The sequence below is a fragment of the Prionailurus viverrinus genome, chromosome C1 (genome assembly GCF_022837055.1).
Source record: "Prionailurus viverrinus isolate Anna chromosome C1, UM_Priviv_1.0, whole genome shotgun sequence".
Lineage (NCBI taxonomy): Eukaryota > Metazoa > Chordata > Mammalia > Carnivora > Felidae > Prionailurus > Prionailurus viverrinus.
In genome coordinates this window covers 29,271,409-29,297,231 of record NC_062568.1, presented here as the reverse complement: position 1 = coordinate 29,297,231, position 25,823 = coordinate 29,271,409, and the positions used below count along the sequence as shown (strand labels likewise).

Here is a 25,823-nt window from a genome sequence, read left to right as displayed (position 1 = left end):
AAGGAGGACACTTGTTGGGATGAGCACTGGGTGTTACATGAAAGTCATGAATCAATGGGTTCTACTCCTGAAACCAATACTACACTGTATGTTAACTAACTTGACTTAAAAAAATCAAAAACAAAAAAATAAAAAAACTTAAGACAGCAATCTGCAGTGGCCAGTGCAAAATGAAGTAAAATTCAAAAGTATTTCTTTAGGTATTTTGATTTTAACTCCAGCTGTCAAAAATTCATTTTCATATGCAAGATCAGTCTATTGTATGCAATTGAATTCTTCCCCATGTACCTTATTGTCCAAATTGCCATTCCTAAATCAATCACCACAAAGGAAAAGGAATGAAAATTGGATCAAACCAATAAAGATTTTCCCACTCCCATACCCTGAAACTGGGAGGAAGAAGAAAGCAAACTCTGAAATATATGACCATCAGGTATTTGAACAAAATCTTAATTAGGGGTTCTGCCAACAAAGAAGTGGGGGAGGGGATAATGATTCATCAGTAGGCAAACAAAAACTTTCTTAAGTCTTTATGTTACATATAATCTTTACCAAGGTCTTTTAAATTATAATACTCCAGAGACCCAAATTTATAGATTATTAACCCGGCAATGTATTTTTAAAAATAGAATGGTAATGCAAATATAAGAATAAGCATGCTAGTGTATAACAGGCTATCTAGTGCAGGGTAAGCAAACTATTGCCTGAAAGATGAATTTGGCCTGCCCCTGAGATAAGAATAGTTTTTACATTTTTGGGATGCCTGGGTGGCTCAGTTGATTGGGCGACCGACTTTGGCTCAGGTCATGATCTCACAGTTTTTGAGTTTGAGCCCCATGTCGGGCTCTGTGCTGACAGCTCAGAGCCTGGAGCCTACTTCGGATTCTGTGTATCCCCCTCTCTCTACCCCTCCCCTGCTCACACTCTGTGTCTGTCTCTCAATAATAAATAAACCTTAAAAAAAATTTTTTTTAAGAATAGTTTTTGCATTTTTAAATAGTTGAAAAAAATCAAAGTTAAAATGATTCAAAATGTGTGACAATTATATGTAATTCAAATTTCAGTGTCATAAATGAAGTTTTACTGGAACACAGCCACACTCACTTATTGATAAGTGATTGAGCTTTCATGCCTCAGTGGGAGAGCTTAGTAATTGTGACAGAGACCTTATAAGTCAGGCAACACCTAACATATTTACTCTCTGACCCTTTACAGAAAAAGTTTGCCAACTCCCGATCTAGTAGTAAAATAATTCAGGTATTAAATAATCATCTGTCTAAATCAATGATTTCCTAGATCAACTTCTTAAACAGGGTTCCACCCTACATTTAGATACTTATAATTAGATCACTACTTCTTGAAGCATTTCAGTAAAGAATAGACTTTTATTTCCTACACTTACAAGTGTATTTAAAGTTATTTCAATTAATTTTTTTAAATTTTTTTTAAACGTTTATTTATTTTTGGGACAGAGAGAGACAGAGCATGAACGGGGGAGGGGCAGAGAGAGAGGGAGACACAGAATCGGAAACAGGCTCCAGGCTCTGAGCCATCAGCCCAGAGCCCGACGCGGGGCTCAAACTCACGGACGGCGTGGGGCTCGAACTCACAGACCGTGAGATCGTGACCTGGCTGAAGTCGGACGCTTAACCGACTGCGCCACCCAGGCGCCCCTAAAGTTATTTCAATTTATAAGAAAGCATTTTTTAAAAAGTAGTAAGTTACAAATTTGCATGTGAAGAAAGAAGTAGAGAGGAAAGGAAGATAAAAAAGGAAGAAACGGAGGGAGCAGGAGGGAGATGAAAAAGGAGAGAATAGAAGCCAAGTGCCTCTCATACTGGGCCAAATTGGTTTTTAAACAGAACTATGGTTCTTAAACATATTTTAATCAAAGACCATTGTGAAAATCTAATGACAACCTTGGGACCTTCTGCCTGCCACTCTTACCTACTAGGTGGTTTACTCTTATTATAGCATTCCTACTTTTTCTGTTTTTTATATCTACATGTATCACATAGAAACACAGACACAAAAAAACTGTGTATAAAGTTCAACTATGGACTCCAGATATTTGCTCTGGAGGATTGCTTTTTAATTAGTTTTGGAGGTGGTGTTAATTGTTTAGCCTTAACTCTTCTATATAAGAATAAAGAATACCAAGTTGAATACAGAACTAAGTCCATCTTCAGAGTCGTGCAGGAAGAATCTAGACTTCCAGGGCAATCCAGGAACCTGCCTAACCAGAAGACTGTGTACCAGGTCAGAGATGATCTGGAAATGATATGTTCTTTCCGATGACTCTTTAGAGCTAAGGAAATAGACCCTTTGGATGTGCCCTAGTCTAGATCTGAGTGCCTCAGTAGGATTAGTTTGGAGTAGCAATGCTGAGCATAAAACAATGTATGCACCTTGGCATCAGACAAACCTGAATTTTTATCTTATTTACTGGTCTTCTGACCCTGAGCACATTATTTAACAGTTCCTCATTGTCAAGGTGGGAGTAATAATTTACTCTTTATAGGGAGGGTCAGGTATGAGAACTACATAAAAAAATAGAAATTCCTAGTTTGGTACCTGACATACAGTAGACACTAAAATGCTCATTCCCTTCAGCTTCCCCTTTTGTTTGGGCCTAAAGAAAAGATGATGTCTTCTGCCTAGTATTTCTTAAATTTCTGGCTCAACAGCCAACTCTGAGTTCAGAATAGCTACCCTGTTTAGACTACTCTATAGTCTAACGATTGAATAATCTTCATATATAAAGAGAAAAGGACTGAGCAATAAAGTGACGGGTGCCTTATAAAGCAGGACAACTGAAGAAGATTTTTACTGAAGTTCATTCCTTCAAGGATTCTGGGGAAGGGATGTTACAATAAAAGTCTTAACTATAACTAGTACTTTTATTCATAGCATAGAAGCTATATTGGTTTCCTACTGCTGCTGCAACAAATTACCAAAAATTTAGTGGCTTGAAACGACAGCAGTTTGTTATCTTACAGTTCTGGACATCAAAGGATGAAGTGGTTTCAATGGGCCAAAACCAAGGTATTGGAAGGTCTGTGCTTCTTCTGAAGGCTCTAGGGAAGAATCCATTTCCTTGTCTTTTCTAGCTTCTAAGTCTGCATTCCTTGGCTCAGGACACTTTCCTCCACCTTCAGAGCCAGTAGTAGCAAAGCATCTTCAAATCTCTCTGCTTCTACTGCTACAAAACCTTCATCAAATCACTCTCTACCTCCCTTGTATAAATATGGACACCTATGATTACATTTAGGACCCAACTAGAAAATCCAGGATAACCTCCCCATCTCAAAATCTTTAATTTAGTCCCTTCTGCAAAATCCCTTATGCCATATAAGGTAATATTCACAGGTTCCAGAGTATTAGGATCTGGGTCTCTTTGACAGCCATTATCCAGCCTACTGACAGCGGTTAAGAACATGGATTCTGGACCTAGGCTGCCTATATTTGAACCCCAGTTCCACCACTTACTAGTTGTACAACCTTGGACAAATTACTTAATCTCATTTTTTTCATCTAAAAATGGACTTAATAACAGGCTCTATTTATTTGGTGGCTATGGGGATTAAGTGAGTTAGGAGAGGCTAGTATTAACACCCACCTCAGAGAATCGGTTGGGGGAATTACACAAGTTAATACATGTAATAGAACAATGCTTTAGAATAGAGTAAATTCTATGCAAATATTAGTTACTATTTCTATCATTACTAAATGGTACTACTTTAGTATCATTAATAATATTATTGTTATTGTGCCTTACACAAAGTTGGGAACAATGTAAACCGTACTTGTGACACTTAATGGCATTTTTCTCTTAACATAAGAAATCCCATTTACTGCCTGCCCTCTAACAAGTGATGTCAGTTTAGTGACATTTATCATTTTCCTTTCTAAGAAAGACTGCAGAATCAGAGTTCTAAATGTAGTAGAAACTGCTGGCAAACTCTGGCAAGCACAAACAACACATTTTCAGTGCCCTTCCTCCTTCGTACAACATATTCTTAGTATCTCCTTGAGCACCAACTATTTTTTATGCTCCATTTTTATTCACTCTTTTCAGGAACAACTTCAATGCTTTTCTTTGATCAACCAAACATGCATTATTTAACAAGAAGCCAACCTTTATAAATCATGCACATCTAGGAGAAAATAAAGTAAAATAGCCAAGTGACTTACTTAAACAAGAATACAACTTAAGAAGAACAACCAAAACATGTCATTGATGGGGATATTATTGGAAGAACACATCATGGCTAATGACTTAGTTTAGCCTAGCCATGGAAACTAAATGGTCAACAGTGTGTGCCTAAATATAGGTTCTGTGCCTTAAAAAAAAATCTTGCTACTTCCTTAAAACAGGATACACTGGCCAAAACAGGCTTACAGAAAAGACTAAAACAATTCAGAGAAACCTCATCTCAACAAAAGCACAGAGCCTACAATTAAAGTAAACAAAAGATTTAACAAACACATAGGGGCTATTGGGTGGCTTAGTCAGTTAAGCATCCGACTCTTGAATTTGGCTCAGGTCATGATCTCAGAAACTGTGAGATCAAGCCCTAAATCAGGCTCCATGCTGACAGTGAGGAGCCTGCATGGGATTCTTTCTCTCCCTTTCTCTCTGCTCCTTCCCACCCTCAAACTAAACATTAAAAAAAAAAAAAAAAAGATTTAACAAATACTTAAGTTAGAAATACACTTTAAAACTTTACTATACAAATAATACTTTGGGGATTAATTTAGAGTACATGTTGTCTGCTTATTTGCATGGGGAAATGGGAAGAGTGCCAATCACCATCAGCAGGAGCTCTTTTAGGCAGCAACAACCCTAATCCAGTCTAAAGATAACCTGTATAATTTAAAAAAATAAAATAAATTTACTATATTTATACATTAAATAGATTTTTGATGCAGATATGCACTAATTTTAATGTTGTCCAGCTACATCAAAGGTAAGATTTACCAAAAAAACCATTAATTTTAAAACCAGGTCTTAAATCACAAAAAAGACAGTATGATTGCTTTAGTATAACAGCTGAAAAAAGGGGTGGGGTGTCACCACCACAATCCATCCTGAAGAGTGAGTAGCAGACCTCACAAAGGCAGGAGACCACACATCAACACCACGTCTAGCTGGACTGATGTGCCCCAGTATATTACAATCGGCTATATTCAGCATAGCTATCCTACCAGCAGTTGTAAAGTTCACCCTTAGGAAACAGGAATTGTGCCCAGCAAATATTTTGTATCCCCCCTTTTTTGGTATCATCTCTTTTTTTTGTATCCCCCCCCTTTTTAGAGATCTTTTTTAGATTTAAAGATCAGTAGGATTTTCAGAATATGAAATATATGGAGGCAGCTCTACTTACAAACAGGTTGGATTCCAAAGGCTGTTAAATCCATTGGTTTAAAAGCCCAAAACCATAAGTGAGATTCAGGTTTATGGGCTCTGCATTCCTTTCTACCTGATATGATACATTTTGGGCATTTTTTAAAAACTTCTCTGTTTTGTTTACAATAAATATTTGCTGAGGCAGACAAACCCCCGCCACAATCTCTACCAACAGCAGAAGGGAGGGAACTTCTGGCAGCTAAGGAATCCGCACCAGAGCTTCACCTGCAGATAAGGAAAAACCCATGGTGCCATCTGTGGTTTCTGATAAGTTTCCACAGAAGCACTTGCATTCACCATGCTTAGCCTTTAAATTCTTAAATTCCTAACTTTAAATGAATTAATCTTTGAATAAATAACTAAAAAGGCATCCCACTTTAGCAATCATCCTCTGCCAAAACAATTTCTAATTTTTTTTAATGTTTATTTTTAAGAGAGAGAGAGAGAGAGAGAGAGAGAGAGAGAGAGACAGAGCACGAGCAGGGGAGGGGCAGAGAGAGAGGGAGACACAGAATCCAAAGCAGGCTCCAGGCTCTGAGCTGTCAGCACAGAGCCCGATGCAGGGCTTGAACCCACAAACCATGAGGTCATGACCTGAGCTGAAGTCAGATGCTTAACTGACTGAGCCACCCAGGCACCCCATTTCAAAAAAAAATTTTTTTTCTAATGCAAAACCATTTCAAACATTCACATTTCTTCACCTTTTGCTGTCAATAGCACAAGCCCATCTTTTTTCATGGAATTGTCTTTCAGAATCATTCTTATTGTCTAATCATATGTTTAATATGTGTAATTTTTGCACTTTCAATTTTTTTTACACCATTTCTACTTTTGTGTCCATCAATCTACAACTAGCACTGCTTTTAGGGACAAAATGGAGTTTGTATCTACTTTTGAGATACCTCAAAAGTATCTATATAAAACAAACATGCTAAAAATAACAATAATGGCTGAGTTGAAATGACCATCTGTTGGTGATCAGCAGAACTGAATCTGCTCTGGGGCATACTCTGTCTCTAGCCAGAAAGTTCTTGAATTATACATTTTAAACAGATGAGTTTGTGTTTAAAAAATGTAGAAGAAAGTAAATCTACCATGCAAGAACACGGTTTTCTGTCCTGTACATTTAGACATGTAATTTGAGATGTTACTCATGCTTGGCATTTCATTTCAAGCCAAATATTAAAGGTCTGAAGGAAACTTGAGCCTGATATCTTGTTTGCAAAAGATAATGAATTTATATTCTTTGAAGTAAGCTAGCCCAAACTACTGAAGTGGAAAGGAATACTATTTCTCTGTACTTTCCTCAACAAATAGTGAATAGTGAATAATGAATACTGAATGGGTAACTGCTCATAAGTATCTGTGATTCATCAAGGTCTTTAAATCACTAAAAGCTAAAACCACCACAGCAACACTGAAGGTTTTCTAGACAAGGAACCACTTGTGAGTCAATGATCAATTTTACAGAAGAGCAGCCACACTATACAACTGTGGTTGCACACTGCATACTTTACCTTTTATAAAGTTAGGCAAATGATCCAAAAGCAAAAAAATAGTAGGGGCTTTTTCAAGAAAGCAAGGTCTAGTCATTATCAGAGCCATTTTGTTTCATATTTCACATCTATATCCTCATCCTCATAGCTAATCATAATAGCTCATCAAAGTACAATGACAGTTATCAAAATATGAAACCAATCATGAGGAAAATGTTAAATCATGCTTCCAAACATACTCTTTAACAAGTCATAAAAACAGGATTTAAAAGAAAGCATTAAAAGATAATATTTTATGATGCTTAAATAATTAAAGTTTACCCATCTGGAAAATTCACACATCCAATGTGCTGGAGTACCAACTATGGCATCTAATAAAAGTTATTGCTATTGTCAGATATTATTTTCAAATTCTGAGAAGTATAATATTAAACATGTTGGTAGACGTGTTTCCCTTTCCTATTGGCCTTAGGATGAATTACATACGTTGGTATTCAAAAGTTAAACAGCACCTTTATGTTTGTAACGGACTATGAAATAACATATACTACATAACCCATTTATTTTTACAGATTTTTATTAAAACTGAATCTATACTTAGATAATTCCTCTATGCCTCAGTTTCCTCATTTATAAAACTGGGACAATAACAGTACCTATCTTATTGAGTTGTTATGTGGATTAAATGAGTTAATATTTATTAAAGCATATGTTAACAAACTTAGGTTTGCAAGCATAATTGGTTCCAGAAACATGCTTGTAATCCAAAGCACTCAAAAATCAAAGTGAATTTCAAGAACCATTGGTTCAGTTGTGATCATGTGATGTTCAGCATCACATACTTCTCATATTGCAAGACATTGCTTGTTTATCAAGTTAAAATTTATTAGAAATGTTTGCTAGTCTTATGGAACATTGGTAGAACAAGTTACTCACAATCCAATGTTATATTGTACTTGATACACACTAAGAATTATTTATATGTTAAATATAATTTAGAAGTTAAATTGATGGGGAGGTAGAATTATAAAATACAAACAATACCATTTCATGATACCTGGTCATCTGGATGTAGAAGATACAGAATTCAGATCAATTCCTACCCTTCCACATTGTTGACAGCTCTATTCTCAAAAAGTACATGCTCTTATAAAAAGCATGGCTATATATCTCACCTGGAACTGCCACCTAGCAATAATTCAGGAGTTCTAACAATTACTCTTACCTAAGGTAATCCTTTCTTGTTACTAACTACTAGTGTTAGGGAAACTCTTATAAAAATTTCCCTGAATAAAATGCTCATGGTGGGAATGCACGGTGGGAGTACAGCCATTCAAACAAACGGCTATAAACAAAATTAGAGATATACCATAATGACATTTACACAATAAATTAATTTTTTTCTGCATTAAACTTATAAACACATTAAAATGCTTGCCTGTGGGTTAGAAAGTGAGGGAAACTTGGAGCAAGGTAGGAGATAAAAGGGAAAAAATTTAAAACCCAAGGAAGCCCTACTGTTCTTTCAGAAGGCAGACTACTTCTCATATAATTATAATCATGTCTCTTCAAACTCTATCTGAAATCCTATGTCCTTTCAAGAGAGCACTATTTTCTCTGTCTGATCTGGCAAAGAGCTACACAATGTTAGACAATATATCCAATTCCAATATTGCAAAAGCTTTTTCAAGACAGGGTTTTCTTATAATTTCTAAGGTGTGGAGACTGAGTTTAGTATGAATTAGTTAAATATTTAAAAGTTTGGGACCCCTGGGTGGTTCCATTGGTTAAGTGTCTGACTCACAATTTCAGCTCAGGTCATGATCTCGTGGTTCATGGGATTGGGCCCTGCATCAGGCTCTGCACTGACAGTGTAGAGCCTGCTTGGGATTCTCTCCCTCTCTCTGCCCCTCCCCTGTTCGCTCTCTCTCTCTCTCTCTCTCTCTCTCTCTGTCTCAAAAATAAACTTGTATTTAAAAAAATAAATATTTAAAAGATTGATAAATGGAGAAAATAAGATTTACTAAAAGGGTTAATATTATCACATTACACCTAATAAGGTACACATTTCATCATCTTACCATATGATAGCAGAGCTCCTCTTAGGAAACAAATGGCTTTTGTTTGGGAAAAATACATGGAAAAGCCACTTGTGGAAGGTGAGGCCTTGCAGCATCAAAAGAAAGGCTAAGATGCTCTACATAAGATTAGGGAAATAACTGTTTTTTCGTCCTCTGGAGTGGGAGACAGAAGCCAGATGGCAGTAGCTCAGAGGCCACAAGAACACCAGGAATTTGCAGATATCTTAGGGAGGGTTTTGCTTCCCCATAACATGAAATTGAAGGTTCAAGACAACTATTTAGCTTTTAAAGGGTCTGTCTGGACACTCAGCTGACATTTGGGTTATAGATACATTAAAATATTTGTTCACAACCCAAGAAACAACAGGGGTTTGCAAGGATGCGGAGAAAAGGGAACCCTCTTACACTCCTGGTAGGAATCTAAACTGGTGCAGCTACTCTGGTGAACAGTATGGAGGGTCCTCAAAAAGTTAAAAATAGAACTACCCTAGGATCCAGCAATTACACTAGGTATTTACCCAAAGGATACAAAAATACAGATTCAAAGGGGTACATGAACCCTGATGTTTACAGCAGCATAATCAACAATGGCCAAGCTATGGAGACAGCTCAAATGTCCATCGAATGATGAATGGCTAAAGAAGAGGTGGGGTGTGTGTGTGTGTGTGTGTGTGTGTGTGTGTGTATAATGGAACATTACTCAAACATCAAAAAAAAAATGAAACCTTGCCATTTGCAACAATGTGGATGGAGCTAGAGAGTATTATGCTATAGTCAGAGAGGCAAATACCATAATTTTATTCATGTGTGGAATTTAAGAAACAAAACAGATGAACATATGGGAGGGGAGATAAAAACAGAGAGGGAAACAAACCATGAGAGACTCTTAAAGACAGAGAACAAACTGAAGGTTGATGGAGCAGGGTGGGTAGGGGATGGCAAGATGGGTGATGGATATTAAGGAGGGCACTTGGTATGATGAGCACTGGGTGTTGTATGTAAGTGATGAATCACTGAATTTTACTCCTGAAACCAATATTGCACTGTATGTTAGCTAACTAGAATTTAAATAAAAATTTGAAAAAGAAAAAAAGAAAATACATGTTCCTGAAATAAACTTTTACAGCCCCCCAAAATAATAAATACAATACAATACAATACAATACAATATAATACAATACAATACAATATTTATTCACAAGAGCAGTTGGTGTCAAGAATTTATATTCTGGGATTTTAATAAAATCATCATAGCTATAATATTTTAAAGTCTTTTTTTTAACAGAAATTTGTGTCCTTTTGATTCAAATCATGATTCAAATCATGATTTTTGATTCAAAAATGAGTAATGCAGAGTAAATGGCATAGAATTTGGGATTTCTGTTCTCTTAACCAAAAATGGGGGAAACACCTCGAGCAGAGACATTTTATACAACAGCTTCCAGATTCCATTGGTACTATACCACAAAACTATATATACTATATTTCTAGAACCAAATACATCCTTACCCAACAAATCAGAAAGTATATTCTTTCAATGTTGATTGGAAATATTTAAGCTGTAGATTAAATCAAGAGATATCATCATCTGAAAACCTACAAACAGTTCACAGAAGATTAAGAAATGAACTGAACAGATGTAATCATGCTGGCAGACTTAAGAGTATTATTGTATAATCTGCTCTTCAGGACTTATCTTCAAATAAAATAGCTAAGAAGACCCCTTAAACACCACTTTAGCATAGCAGTAAGGTAAATACAAATTTTAAAAACAGAATTAATTCAATAAGAGGTAGAAACCTGTGTCTTCATTTCTCTTTGTCTCCTCTAACAATCAAATGTAAACTTGCTCTTGGTGACTTAAGATGATCCTAAATCCTTCAGTTATTTTAAACTTATAATAAGGTAGCCGTTTCCAAAAGATGCCAAAAGAAAAAACTGTAGGTTCTTCAGATCAACAAAGTAATCAGTGGCACCAGGACATGCAATCTTATATGACCAGGAACAGGGTGTAACTTAAAATGGGAGTGGTCAGAACAGAATATTATAAACATATTTATAAACATATATATTTCTAGAATGATTTCTAGAATTCTACATATCTAAGACATATAACTTTTTCAGTAATGTAATTCTGCTAAGCAAGGAGATGTTCAAATTACATTGTAGTTTAGATATTAGTCATCATTTTCCAAACCAGTTGCCACAATTAACTCTAGGACTTCAAAATAAGGTTATCTTTTGAGGGAGAACTGACATGCAATGGATGACTCTGGTTTGCCAATGAAGTTCAGGTAAATTTTTTGAGCTATGGCTATTATCTGCCACTCAGGAGACAATGAGATTCTGAGCCTGACAGGCACAGTAAGTAGGCAGCTGAGAAAATTTCAGAACCATCTTTCTCTACATGCCTTACTAATAGCTAGTAGCCCCTGTTCTTCAGGATTTTATCAAGCCCCTCTCCTTTCTCTCCTAAGGAATCTCATCTACTTCAAAGGCCTTAATTTCTAATTATATTATAATTACTTCCCAAGTCTCTATCTTTAGCCCAAATTCGCATAGGACTTTAAACCACAACTCTAAACATCAACTTGTAATCAATACCATAAATTCATCACATTCCAAAATGAACTTATATCCTTCTCCCATGAAACCTGTTTTTTCCTGCTTTACTAATTAGTTAATATTATCAGTTTAACTGATCAGCAGAGCCAAAAATCTAAGAGTCATCTTTCTTCTCTTCAATTCCTTCTTTTCATGTAGTCACCTGTCCCTGTCTACTTATTCTCCAAGCCTGTTGCCATGGCCTTAGTTCAAGCCCTTCTCTCTCTCTGGCTACTGCAATAGCTTTCCACCTGGTCCTCCAGCCTCAGCCCCTTCTACTGTGAGCTAGTGTGGCCTACTGCTACTCAGCCCACCCCTCCCCATTCCCTAAGCAGATTGTTCCGTATGCTTCAGATGTCCTCCATGTCTAAAAGCACACAAAAACACAAAACTTGTGTTAACTTGGCTTCTCCTACAAATTTTCCTATAAGAGAAAAATACAGTTTGTAAACGAAAACATACAGTTCACTTGATAGTTCTACTGTACATTAATGGCAGACATTCTGGCTTGTTTATTCTTGAGTGAGTTTGCTTAGTGTGTCTTTTCCTCCAGATCTATCAACTCAGAGTACACTGAGAAAACTTCAGTTTCTAGACTTGAACAATTGAATAGGAGACATCACTGCCCTGTGAGACTTTTCCTGAGCAGATACTATCTTCTTTTGACAGTGAAAACAAACCAACTTCTATGTTAAATTCATGAATTTGCTGTAGAAAACAACAAGTGAAACTAGCAGTATTAAAGTTTTCTAAGATCAGCTGATAATGTTAAACAATTGATAATAAAGACACAAGAACCTTCTGTGTTTCAAATGAGAAACACATGATAAAGAAATATATTCTCAATTTTGATCCACATTCAGTCTTTCCTAATAATAATAGATAATACTGATGGAGTACTTACTATGTGCTAAGCATTGGAATAAAGGCTTTATGCACATGACCCCTTTTAATCCTCAGAACCCCAAGATGTGAACATTATTATTGTCACCATTTCATAAGCAAGAAAACTGAAGCTTAGAGGTTAATTAACTTGCCCAAGCTAGGTTAATGTCAGAATCAAACCCAAGACTATGTTTTCCAAAGCTGGGTCATCCAAACTCTTGAGCTCTACTATCAAGAGACTGGGAGTGTGGGGGACAGTGAGCATGTGTAGTTTGAGAAATTCTCCTTCTCCACTCCACTAAAATTAGTGGAATATAGACCAAAATAAATCCTTATTCCAATAAATTAAGTCTACCTATATCTTGATATCTTGCATATGCCAGGCATTCAATAAATATTTATTGAAATGAATGACTCAATCTCTAGTCAAGTTATATCCTTGCCTTCTGTAGTAGGGACAAAAACGAAACTACATGAGAAACCTAAGACTGTCAGAGCATTTGAAAACTGAGAGCTTTCTTAGTACAATTTACAAAGTCTATAAAGGTTTCTCATGAGTTTCAGTAAGAGATGTTAGCTATGGACAGGGCTCTATCAATTAAGCCCACCAGTTACAGTGAAGTTGCAAAGTCCCTAGAGATGAGTTTGACAACACTGTGGCAAAACCCACAAAACCTTTAATAATGACCCTCTCCCCAAGCTTTCTTATTTTAAAAACATTGGTAGTAAAATATTTTTCCCCTAAAGTTAAGGCATGGTAATGAGAAAGTCCAACTGCTATGGGAGTGGGGGAAAAAAGTCCTTAGAACAGACTAAAAAGAATTTGATGACTCAGGGTCATTACTATGTCTAGCAATCACTATATTATAGTATAATGACTCCAGCTGTACCCTCCAGGATTATAAGCTTTTAAAAAGCTCTTTCTTCTTACAATAAATCGTCAGAAAATGCTAATTTTTTGGAGATTGTAAGTCCACTTCTCATTTTCTTTTCCCCCTCACTGTGAGGCTACTACACTTTGCCATTGCAGGGTGCCTCTCTGTTTTCTAACTGGCTGTTGGCTGAGAAACCAGACAACCAGGTTATCAGAGAACCCAGAAGGTGTCTCCTTGAGACTGAACCCCAGGACCTGTTTTTCTGCCCTTGGCTAGCTCCTCAATTACCTCTTTCTTTCATCCCTCCAGCACTGGGATTTAGTTGGCTTGCTTCTCTTCCTTTAGCACTATTGTCAAGTGCTTTTCTCATCTTGGTGTCCTTTTTTATTTTCTATAGGCTGGCTATGAATACACTCTGTCCCTTCTTTATTGAACCCCAAGAAAAATATAGGTTCTTCTCTCTTTTGTGAGAATTTTACTGTTAATTGCTATTGAGAAGTACATAGTGGATTACAAACATGGAAAAAATGGTTTAAGAATTCTTAAAATTTTTCATGATTATTTTACTCTTTTTTTAAAAAAATTTTTTTCTAATGTTTTTATTTATTTTTGAGACGAGAGAAACAGAGCATGAGTAGGGAAGGAGCAGAGAGAGAGGGAGACACAGAATCCAAAGCAGGCTGAGCTGTCAGCACAGAGCCCGATGCGGGGCTTGAACTCACGGACTGTGAGATCATGACCTGAGCCAAAGTTGGATGTCCAACCGACTGAGCCACCCAGGTGCCCCAATTATTATTTTACTCTTTAATCAGTATTTATTGACTGCTCTTCTTGGATGTTACCAGACTATGTGCTCACTATCTTCCTCACTATAACACTGTGAGCTTTTTGAATGACAGTATTTTATTTTTGTATGCCCCAAAGCTAAAAGCAACAGACACATAGTAGGCTCACAATACATACCTAGCTATAAGCTTAAAGATTAAAAATGCCAACACACTGAATTACAGAAGTAATTTAACGAACAAAACTGATTAATACATTTCAGTCCAGCGTCAATTAAATGAACTGCCTTGAAAAATTAAGCAAAGATTGAACATTTGAAAGAAAACACTGTATTTGCTTTATGAAAAACTCTATATGAGGAGTGCTTGGGTGGCTCAGTAGGTTAAGAGACTATTGATTTCAGCTCAGATCATGATCTCAGTGTCATGTGATTGAGCCCCTGCTTCAGCTCCACACTGGGCTTGGAGCCTGCTTAAGATGCTCTCTCTCCCTCTTCCTCTGCCATTCCCCCTACTCCTCCCTCTCTCTCAAAAACAAAACAAGACAAAACAAAACAACAACAAAAAACACCTCTATATAAGAGTTTGCTGTTAAAAGGGTGATTTATCATTTTTATAGCAATAATGCAGTACCCACTTTTCTTGTCATAACGAAAAAGAACTAGTCAGTTTCAAGGGAAGCTAAAATGGAATCTTTGGCTTCTTGCTTAGATTTATTATGTTTTCCACTAATAACATTTGCAGCTGTTTATGGATACATTTAAAATAAGCCCCACATCAAATGAAAATGATCAAATATCTTCTTAAACGCACAACTGCTAATCTAAGTCTTGTTTGTAGTCTTGAATTTGTGACTAAAATAAAACAAAGGAAGTTAGTGGTTTAGCCTAGTACTAGCTAAAGAGCTAAAAATGATTGAAAAGAAAAAATTTTTTAAGTTGTTATGTGCTTTAGAAACAGTAGTACCATCTCAGGGACAGTTTAGTTGGTTTCTAGTCTCCATCTCTTCTTTTCTTCCTTCAGACAGAGAATGCTCTTTCTTAACCAACAAACTTATCTTTGTTTTGATTTATATCACTGGCCTGAATAACCTCAAAGCACCAGACACAACATGCCTAGACTGAAAGCAGTAAGAGTAGAAAGCAGAGCTTTGGCACTTGGGACACCAAACATGCATTTACTTAAGTGATGAATTTTTGAGAAGTCTTTTCTAAGTTGACATGCATTTTAAATATAAAGAAGTAGTTAAGTTCTCCTGGAAAAGTCACAAAACCACGTGGAATGGGGCTGCTGTAAATTTAGTCATCAACCATGGATCTCACATCATAGGCATGCCCTCCATTATCCTCTTAAATGTCCTTTTCTGAGACAGCTCCATACCACATCTTTGACATTCATCTCTGAACCCATCTGTTCTCCATCCTTCTTACTTTTATTCCTGCCACCAATAAATCTATATCATCTATAGCTAGATTTCTCTCCAAACTCTGAGAATTAAACACAAGCATAACCTCAATCATGCACTTGTACACTTGTTAATCAGAATATAAATTAGCAATTCTCTTAGAAGAACTGGGTGGCTGGAAGACAGAAGTGGGAGAGAAACTTATTTTACAATTACCTTACAATTTGTCTACCATATGTATATGCTCACCCAGGTATAAAATATTGAAACATATGTTACTTAAAAGTCTCTACTCCTGCCTTCTCTAAACTTTGCTCCACTAGTTATCCCTATTCAATAGCAACATCCTCCTTGGTCAATTATCATGCTCAAAACCTTCCACTTTGCTCAAAACCTTAAAAAAAAAAAACAGATAAAATTTAAAATTTCTCTTCTTCAAGACTCTGGGTTCCCCTCTAGCTATTGCTCTCTGTTCTCAGTCAAGTTTCTTCAAAGAGTATTTACTCTCTTCCTTATCTTTTATTCACACCTCAACCCCACTATAATCTGATTTTTCCTGAAACTGCATTCTCTTCCGTTACCAATAGGCCCTGCTTACGCATCCAGTCATGATTTCTTAGTTGTTACCTTAGTATCTCTTGTTCAGTAGTGTTGACCACTCCCTACTTAAACTTTCCTATGACTTTCCTGAAGTCTACATCTTAAAATGAATGCACTTTCTCAAATCCCTTCATTGGATCACCCAGCTCCCTCCCCTTGATCCTTAAATGCTGGTGTTCCCCAAAGTTCCAAATGTGACTGCATTCTTTATTGCTGCTCTTGTTCATTTACCTTTGTGCAAACCAACCACTACCTCTGCAGTGTTAATAACTCCAAATCTGGCTCTTCAGACTAGACTTCCTCAGCTGCACTCAAATTTCTCACAGGCTGATTATATTCCCTTGAATTGATCCACTGAACAGTAGTAGATGCCTTCTTTCTCTCATCTTCTACATCCAATCCATTACCAAATCCTATACAGTCTAATACCAATATATGCCTCAAATTTGCCCACTTTTCTTCATCCCCTCTTCTGTCATCCTAATTCTACCCATCATTAGCTCTTAGTCTATGAACCAGCCTCTTATAACAGGACTCCATGCTCAACTTCTTGCTCTTTGTCTCTGTAAGGCAACAAGAAAAATGTGTTAAAAACTAAACTCCTTTGGGGTGCCTGGGTGGCTCAGTCAGTTAAGCATCTGACTTTAGCCCAGGTCATGATCTCACGGCTTGTGGGTTCGAGCCCTGTGCTGACAGCTCAGAGCCTGGACCTTGCTTTGGATTCTGTCTCTGTCTGTCTCAAATATAAATAAACATTAAAAACAAACAAACAAACAAAAAAACCCAAACACCCTAAACTCCTTTAAAAAAAAACAAAACCTAGGATAAGATCCATACATCAAATCACAGTCTACAGGGTCTGGCCTAGTCTGGCCCCCTGACTACTTCTCTTCACTCATCTTGCACCACTCTCCTTGCTTATACTCAGCCACAGAGACACAACCTTGTCATTTTTTTTTTTTTTTTTTAATTTCCTCATCACATTCTCTCCTATCTCTGGGCCTTTGTAACTGTTCACTGTACCTGTAATACCCTTTCCTCTTATTGTTTATATGGTAATTACTTCTCACTCTTCCAGAAAAATCATCCTTAGGGAGAAGTTGCCAGTCTACCTCATCTAAAGTAGCCAGCCTCCCCTGCCATCTTTATTTTCTAATTCAGCATCTAATTTGTTTCTTTCACAACATATATTACAATTTACTTTCAGGAAGTGGTCTTCCAGGAAGGAAGGGGGAGGGGCTACCTTCTCCCTTTCTTCTCTCTTGATGATCAGAATGAGTAGATAATGGTAGGAGCTTAAGCAACTCAATACTAATTTGTAGTTGAAATGAACTATTAACTGAACTAGTGGGTGAATTCTTTCACCATGAACACACATATCAATTTTTTTCTTACACACATAGTGTAACACTCTTAAATTAGACCCTTAACTATTCCTTCCTTATTGTCAGAAAGCTTTCTAAAGAGAAAGAACTTGAAGTTTGGCAAACGCTAATGGATATAGACATGGATAAGCTTCAAAGACCTCAATGATCCATACAACATGAATTAGTTCCACTTCTATACCACGAGTTAACTTTGTATGCTCATTTTCTAGCACAAATAAATCATAATCCAGGGTGTTTAAACAGGATATCCCAAGGTTATATGAATCAGTAACAAAGCCAGGAACATTACATATTAAGAAGCTAGTTATAGAAGAAATTTCAGTAAAATGACCCGAACTAACAACTGGTCAATCAGCTGCTTACTGGACAGTTTTCAACAAATGCCTCTTGAATTAAACTAAAAGACAAGAGAAAAAAAGTGGTATATGACAGCCTCTGACCTAAGGGAGTTTAAAGATCTAAAGAAATCTAAGATCTATCAGGGAGAGCTCTAATGAGCTCCATGATCTAGATATGATCTAAGATAGCTAAGAAAAGAAGATAACACCACCAGATAATAAATATCTAATGAGTATTAGAACAGAACTGTTCTACATACGAGTCAGTGGAAGGAAAGCTCTTTTTGGCTGAAGTGAACTGGTTTCACACAGGAGTAAGATTTAAGTAGGTTCCTCAAAGATGGAAGGATTTGAACGGTGAGAAGGGGAGTGTCCAGTAGGTAAAAGACAAAGAAAAAAAAAAAAAAAAAGAAGAAGCCCCAAAGCAAACAGAAGACGGAGCCAGTTGGGCAGCAGTGTATAGACCAATTTAAGTAAGACTGATTATGGGGAAAGTACTTGGAACCTTAAATTTGGCAAGTTCAGATTAAGAAGTCTGAACTTGATCCTATAAGGAACAAGTTTCTAAATGAAAGTGACGACTGAGGGGTGCTTGGTTGGCTCAGTCGGTACAGCATGCAACTCTTGATCTCAGAGTTGTGATTTCGAGCCCCATGCTGGGTGTAGAGATTACCGAAAAATAAAATCTTAAAAAAAAAAAATGACATTTCAGAAATAAATCTGGAATCAGAATACAGAATAAATTTCAAGGATAGAAAAATTTGAGATAAAAATCATTTTAAATGTTATCAAATTATGCCTGGATTATTGTAATAAAGGCATAAATGAGGTGAATGGGAACAGTAAGAGGGATTTGTGAGACACTGAAGACAGGATTTAACTTATGAGTTGGGACTAGATGAGCTTTATCCTCTCCTAAAAAATAATTACATCTAGCATATACCTCAATCATTTGACTTCAAACCTCACAATTTTCATTGCCCTTCATTCCCTAAGAGCTCTCCTTCCCAGGCAGTTGGTGTCCCCCCAATCCCCAAACTGGATTCTCCACCAACATAATATAGCCCAGACAAAACAAAGGATTCTCTTTACCAGCTCCCTAGACACACCAAGAAACCCTCAATCCTGTAACTTTGTTCATGCAATTTCTTCTACCTTTAATATCTCTTCTCCTTGTACATATTCAAAGTCTAGCCATTCTTCATACCCCAGTTCAAACGCCACTTTTTCCCAGTGCCAGTTTTCCCAGAAGCTTCAACTTGAAATAAGATTACTTCTGAATACTCTCCACTTTTCTCTAAAACATTTTAACCATATAATTATTCCTTATCTCCTCTGATAAACTATATACTTCCTATAGCACACATAACCCAATTTATTTTTTTTATTACTCCCTCCTTTCATAGGTACTTGAAGATCTTGATAAATAACATATGGTAACACGTAGTATAATGGCTAGGAGCACAGACTGTGAGGACAGGCTGAGTTTGATTCTAACATTTGCTATGTGATGATGGGTAAGTTACTCTTTTGTGCTTCAATATCTTTACGTATAAAACGGAGATAATAATGGTAGATATTTTATAAGGTCATCAGAGGAGTTGGCTTAAAACAGTGTAAGCCCCATAAAACTGTCTATTAAATGCAGTGGGCAAATACTGAACATTCTGTGGTATAAAGCTTTATTTATTTACGGAAAGCAAAATGTCAAAAGTAAAGCTGGTCTCTAGATACAAATTCTTCCTAAATCCTCCCATGTTTGCCCTAAGGGTTAGCTGTGGCCTTTAAAATCTTCCTTAACAATAGTTCTGCTTTAGTTTGACACTTCAATACTGCAAGAAAATATTTAGTTCAGCTTCCACCTAATTGATCTCCTTGCTTCCAGTCTTATCCTCTTTAATCCATCCTCCACAAAGTTCAGAGTAGTCTTTCTAAAATGCAGATCTAATGTTTTTCCTCTGCTACAAACCCTCTCCATTCCATCCTCCTTAGGATAAAGTTCAGCTCCTTAGCATTTCATACAAAATCGTCTTAATATGGCCCCAGCCTAATCTCCAGCTTCATCTCTCAACACTTCTTACCATGAAATCTAATCACCTGGCACACCTCAAAGGCTTTTTGTATGTCATTCCTTTTGCTAGAACATCCCTGCCGTAGTTTGCTAGGACTGCCATAACAAAATACCATAGACCGGGTAGCTTAAATGAGAGAAATTTATTTCCTCACAGTTCTGGAGGCTAGAAGTCGAATATCAAAGTATTGGCAGGCTTGCTTTCTCCTGACACTTGCAGATCCCTGCCTTGTGAATGTGTTCTCATATAATTTTTTTCCTCTGTGCACACATCCTTGGTGTCTCTTTTTGTTTCCAAAGTTCTTCTTCTTATAGACACCAGTCAGAATGAAATATGACCCATCCTAAAGGCTCCATTTAACTCAATCACCTCCTTAAAGGCCCTATCTCCAAATACAGTCACATTCTGAGGTTTTGGAGGTTAAGACTTTAACATATAAATTTTGGTGGGGCACCATTCAGCCCACAACAACCCCTTCTCCTTTTCTTTGTCCAGGCTTATTCCCATTTGTTTTTCCAAGACTGGCCCAAGCCTTCCCACCCCAGGTAGATTTCACTCCCTTTCTCTCTGTTCCTATAGGACCTCTGCATGTTGCCTTCTGTATACTGCTATCCTATTAATACACTATCACAATTTTGTCTTTCCCTCTTCAGACTGTGTTTATTAAGAGCAGGGGCTAAATCCCTAGCACAGTGTCTGGCCCATTGAAGATATTTAATAAAGATTAGATTATTGAGGGAAAGTAGAAGAAAGAATAAGGACTTTGAAGAAAGGCAAGAGTGGGTTCAAATCTCAACTGAACCATTTATTCTTATATCTTTGGGCAAGTCACTAAATGCTGAACTTACATTCTATCTAAGGTAGTTGTACAGATAAATGATCTAATTATAATAAAAACACCCAGTTGTGGGGTTGGTTCACAGAAGGTGCTCAGTAAATGTTAAAGATTTCTGAGCATGCCTGGTTTGATATCCAGTTCTATCACTTAGTAGATGAATGACCTTGGGTATGTTAACTTATCCTCTGCTTCAATTGCCTATCTACAAGAACACCGCATAATGCTATTGTGAGGATAATAGAGGTAAAATGTTGACCTATATCTAACACACAGTATTATAAAAATGTTTCCTATTATTACATGAGCACTGCAGATCTGAAAAAACATGACTGGAAACCATGAATAATTTAGTCCCTTCATTCACTAAGTCATTTTAAATGTATTATTTTAATGCCTCAGATTTCTTAACTCAAGAGGATGGTAACTAAAGAGGGTAGAAAACTGGTACAGATGATATAAAGAGCTCAAAATAATAAAAAAATACATATTACTATCTGTTTCATTTCTTATATTGGTGTTTAACATTTTCGGTATTGATGTGAAATTTTTAGGAAACTAGTTTTTCTATTCTTTGTGGCGACTGATGTTAACGATGATTTTCAGTACAGAATAACGCTCTGGCTCATATTTTCAAATGTAGAATCACTAAACCTTTGAACTGGAAAGAACCTCTGAGATGAAAATCCAGTCCTATCATGCCTTACACAAGTAAACTGCGCTGGATTTGGAATGGGCTTTTAGGGTCTTTTTTTTTTTTTTTTTAATTTTTTTTCAACGTTTATTTATTTTTGGGACAGAGAGAGACAGAGCATGAACGGGGGAGAGGCAGAGAGAGAGGGAGACACAGAATCGGAAACAGGCTCCAGGCTCCGAGCCATCAGCCCAGAGCCCGACGCGGGGCTTGAACTCCCGGACCGCGAGATCGTGACCTGGCTGAAGTCGGACGCTTAACCGACTGCGCCACCCAGGCGCCCCAGCTTTTTTTAGGGTCTTAATGAACAGCTCTTCGGGGGACAGGAATGGTAAACAGAGAGAACACTTTGTTCAAAACTAGTAAAGCAGGGGTTCAGAACCTATTCTAGATATTCCAGGTATGTAAGGAACCAGTATTAGGAAATAATGCTGGAAAATAGTTTTTAATCACCCAACCTTTAAGGCGAGTAATTTCTGAAGTAGGTACAACTTACCTGACCTGTAACTTTGAAGCAAGGCAGATTCAGGTTTGAATCTTCGCTTGTTACATAAGCAAAATCTTTGAGCCTCAGAGTAGCACAATAAGGTTATTATAGATTAAGTGAGTGAATGTATGTAGAACTTATGACTGGTGTGCCTGGCTGATTGACAGGACAGCTGCCTCAAACACAGGTTTTAACTGCAAGGGTCCACTTATATACAGATTTTTTTTTTAATACAGCACAGTAAACATATTTTCTTTTCCTTGTGATTTTTAAAAACATTTTCTTTTTGCTTTTTAATGTTTATATTTGAGAGAGAGAGAGAGAGAGAGAGAGAGAGAGGGAATGCAAGCGCACAGGCGGAGGAGGGGCAGAGAGAGGGAGACACGGAATCTGAAGCAGGTTCCAGGCTCTGAGCTGTCAGCACAGAACCCAACTCGGGGTCTAACCCACTAACCATGAGAGCATGACTTGAGCCGGATGCTCAACCAACTGGGCAACCCAGGCGCCCCAACGTTTTCTTTTTTCTAGCTTACTTTATTGTAAGAATACAGCATGTAATACCTACAACACAAAACATGCTAATCAACTGTTTATGTTATGTTCTGGTCAACAGGCTGTTAGTAATTAGGTTTTCGGGGAGTCAAAAGTTATACCTGGATTTCTGACTGTGCAGGGGATAGGCACTCCTATCCTCCATGTTGTTCAAGGGTCAACTATACTCAAATGTTTGTTCTTTTTTATGGCTCCTTCAACAATTTATAAAAATCTGTAAAAAAAAACAACAACAACAACACTGTCTTTCATACATGTGATTGCTGAATGCCTGAGACTTGTTGAACATTAATTTTAAAAATAGAAAGCTGGAAAAACTGCTGAGATCATAAAGTGTCTTTATCCCTGCCCTTTCTCACCACCAAATGTCCTTCACAATTTGTTCTGTTTGTTCTGAGGTGTCACGTCAAGGCTATTAACAGGCAATTTGGAGATCACTGTAACTCAGACTTCCAATTCTATGGCAAAGATTTGAAGGTCAGGACAATTTTTGCTAAAATATCTATTTTTTAAAAAAACTGGAAGAGTCCATATCATTTTATTCCTATGATCCATTTTAGCTTGGTGAATTTCCAGTGAAAAGTTACTGCTCCCCCCCCCCCCACCCCGGCGTAGAAACTGCAGGTTTTAATAAAAGGTTCGTGGACAATTAACTGAGATCACCATTATTATTATGACCCAGAACTCTTTTAACTGTTTAGATTATGCTGGTACTAAAAACGACATCTGCCAATATCTATTATCTATGCTTGAAACTAAAGTTAACCATTTCTTTTCAAAGATATGTGGTATCTGGGTCAAAATCAATCTCAAGAAAAGCCCAAATCAACACAGAAAAGAGTTCTTTGCAATATCCTCTCCTTTCGCTCACATCACAGATGGTGACCGAGGCTTAAGGTTTAACGTCCAGGCACTAAAGCCGCTCATCACTCAGGGTTGGGGCTCCAGCTGGATGCTCTCCGACAGAGAATGATAGATGCTGCCAATCCTCAAGAGGTGCAGCTGGGGTGAACCCAGAGACCAGAGCCCAGCACCCATCACTTCGCACCCACACTTAGGAAACAAACCACTTCCCACCGCGGGGCGGGGACCCGGCGAAGACCCAGGCCTCCGATATCCAGCCTCCTGTTCTGTCCGCGCGTGACCTCAGAGGACCGAGAGGCGCTCGGGGCTGGAAGGCTTCTGCGTTTTCAGGGGAAGTTGGCAAGGGCAAGTTCGAGTCATGCGCGGGAATGTTACTCACAGGAATGCCCCGACGTCCTCCGTCCTCCGTCCTCCGCCCGCGCTCCCTCTGGGAAAGGATCTAAACCGGTAGCAGCCTGAGAGCTGCAGCCGAAGCGGCCGCCGCTGCCAGTAACCGCCCGGGCGTGGCAGAGACAGGCGAGCGACTTCACAACATCATCACTCGGCGACTTCGGTTTTGCAGCGACGCCCGGGTCCCTAACTGCCCCACACAATTGGGGAAGAGCGAAGGAGACCCATTCTCCCAGCAGCCTCCACGGCCCCAGCGCACGACCTGTCGGGAATTGTGGTTTCGTGTCCGCCCGCCCCTGCACCCTTCCAAGTTGTGGCGCTTCGGCCCCGCCCTCAAGCTACAAGACCCCGCCCCCTGGCTGCCCAGCCCTGGGGCGGGAGGCGGGGCCGCAACCCTGGGGCGAGTCCAGTCCGGGCGGACTGCCGGGGACTGGGGCAGAGTTCCAGGCCCGCAGCCCCAGTCCGGGTCGTGCCGCCTTGCTGCGCCCCGCCGCCCGCGCTGGGAGCGGGTCTTGTGCGCTCGCCGTGCCCCTCGGCCAGCTGGGCTCCCGGGGCCAGCAGGCCTCGCACCGCTGGCCGCCTGAGGAGAATCGCTGGTTGTGGTCGCCGCCAGGGTAATTAAGGGGAGGCTGGGCCGGGGAGGGGAGGGTGTAAGGCCCGGTCGGGGACGTGAGGGAGCGCGGTTTGGTCCGCGCACGCCTTGGGAAGCCGGAGGCTAGAACTCGCCGCCCCGCTTCGAATCGAAGCCCGGGCAGCCGGCGGAGCCGTGGCTGGATCCGGCTTGCGCGAGCGGCCCCTGAGCCCCCGGCCGCCCGCTGGCGGAGGCACCTGCGTGCGGGGTAGGCGGTGCTTGCCGGATTTGGCCGCGCCAGGTGCGCAGTGCGCGAGCTGCGCGAAGTGCACTCTTCCAACCTCCGCCCCCGCCCCCGCCCCCGCCCCCGCCTCTCACCTTTGGCCACACTCAGGAGCCTGGAGGAGTTTCCAAACTGTAGACGGCCTTTGGCCCGGGTTTGTGCACCACCTTCTACGAGTTCTCTGTCAAGATCCCCCAAAGCAGGACTCGGAAGGAACCTCTTGGAAAATTAAATGCTCAAGCTTCGTTTGGGTCTCAGAATTTAAATCCAACGTTGTATTTTTCCCTTGTCGGTTTGTTGTGTCAAATACCTTTTTCCTCAAAACTTGGTCAGGATTTGTGACACAGCGTCTCCCCGGTACAGAGTCTGTCTGGCGCACAGTAGGCGCTCAGTAAATATTTTTTGAAAGCATGAGTCACGATACTAAGTTTGGAAAATTTTACGGAGTTGTGCGTGCGTCGCTATAATTTTTAAGATTTTATGGGTTCTCAAGATCCCTCTGAAAATTACAGTAATTTTAAGGCTCAGAGTTAAATCTGGTGGTTTTTTTTTTTTGCATCCCCTGTAACAATGGCCTCTGTTGGATGCCTAAATTAAAATCCAAGTTCTGTAAATGTGACCTATGATTCTAACAAATTGTTAACATTTGATATGAAAGCCTTCAAGTGATTTTATAATGGAGCAGGTTTAAATTACTTATAAAACGTTCCCCGATTAGCTTGTTAGATACAAATGCAAGGGACCACATTGATGTACTTGTAATACATTTGGAAATACAGGTCTCAAGTATTTCTTTAAGGATTTATATTCATATCTAGTGAAAGAGCATGCAGGGGAAAATTATGACAGCAAATCTATTCCCCACTCCCCTTTACTAGGTGCAGCTGCTGCCTTGACCTCAAAATGTCTTGTAAAATTATCTCTTAACCGTCTGCATATCTAAAGCAGAAGCCAGTGAGATTAAACCACCCCAAAGGGCAACTCCTTTAGTACTAACTGTTCTCTTAGATTGTGTCAGTTTCTTCTGTGTTTTTCTGAAATATAGATAATGTAATGGATTTAAAATTTTTTTTATTATTTAGAACTTACATGAAGTGGAAAAAGCAAGAAACAAAATCCTGATAACCAGAAAATTCAGTTAATCACGACATCCTTAATCTTCCTGCTAGTGGGAATGTAAACTGCAAGTGGTCAGGACCTTGTCTGCC

At 38.7% G+C, this 25,823-nt stretch overlaps 2 protein-coding genes across 6 annotated transcripts in view; one reads left to right on the top strand and one right to left on the bottom strand.

The window, feature by feature from the left end:
* TRAK2 (trafficking kinesin protein 2) overlaps positions 1-24,728 on the bottom strand; it is a 66,300-nt gene extending 41,572 nt beyond the window's left edge. The window contains exons 1-2 of one of the 5 annotated variants that reach the window (XM_047870627.1): positions 23,751-24,125; positions 22,609-22,721 (exon numbers count right to left, since the gene is read on the bottom strand). The gene's annotated coding sequence lies outside the window, so the exon portion shown is untranslated. Of the gene's footprint in view, positions 1-5,387; positions 5,495-22,608; positions 22,722-23,584; positions 23,603-23,750; positions 24,126-24,710 lie in introns of those variants that run through there. The other 4 variants (XM_047870630.1, XM_047870626.1, XM_047870629.1 and 1 more) reach the window with 4 other exon arrangements.
* Positions 24,192-25,823, top strand: part of STRADB (STE20 related adaptor beta) — a 35,999-nt gene continuing 34,367 nt past the window's right edge. The window contains exon 1 of the mRNA XM_047870631.1: positions 24,192-24,375. The gene's annotated coding sequence lies outside the window, so the exon portion shown is untranslated. The remainder of the gene's footprint in view (positions 24,376-25,823) is intronic.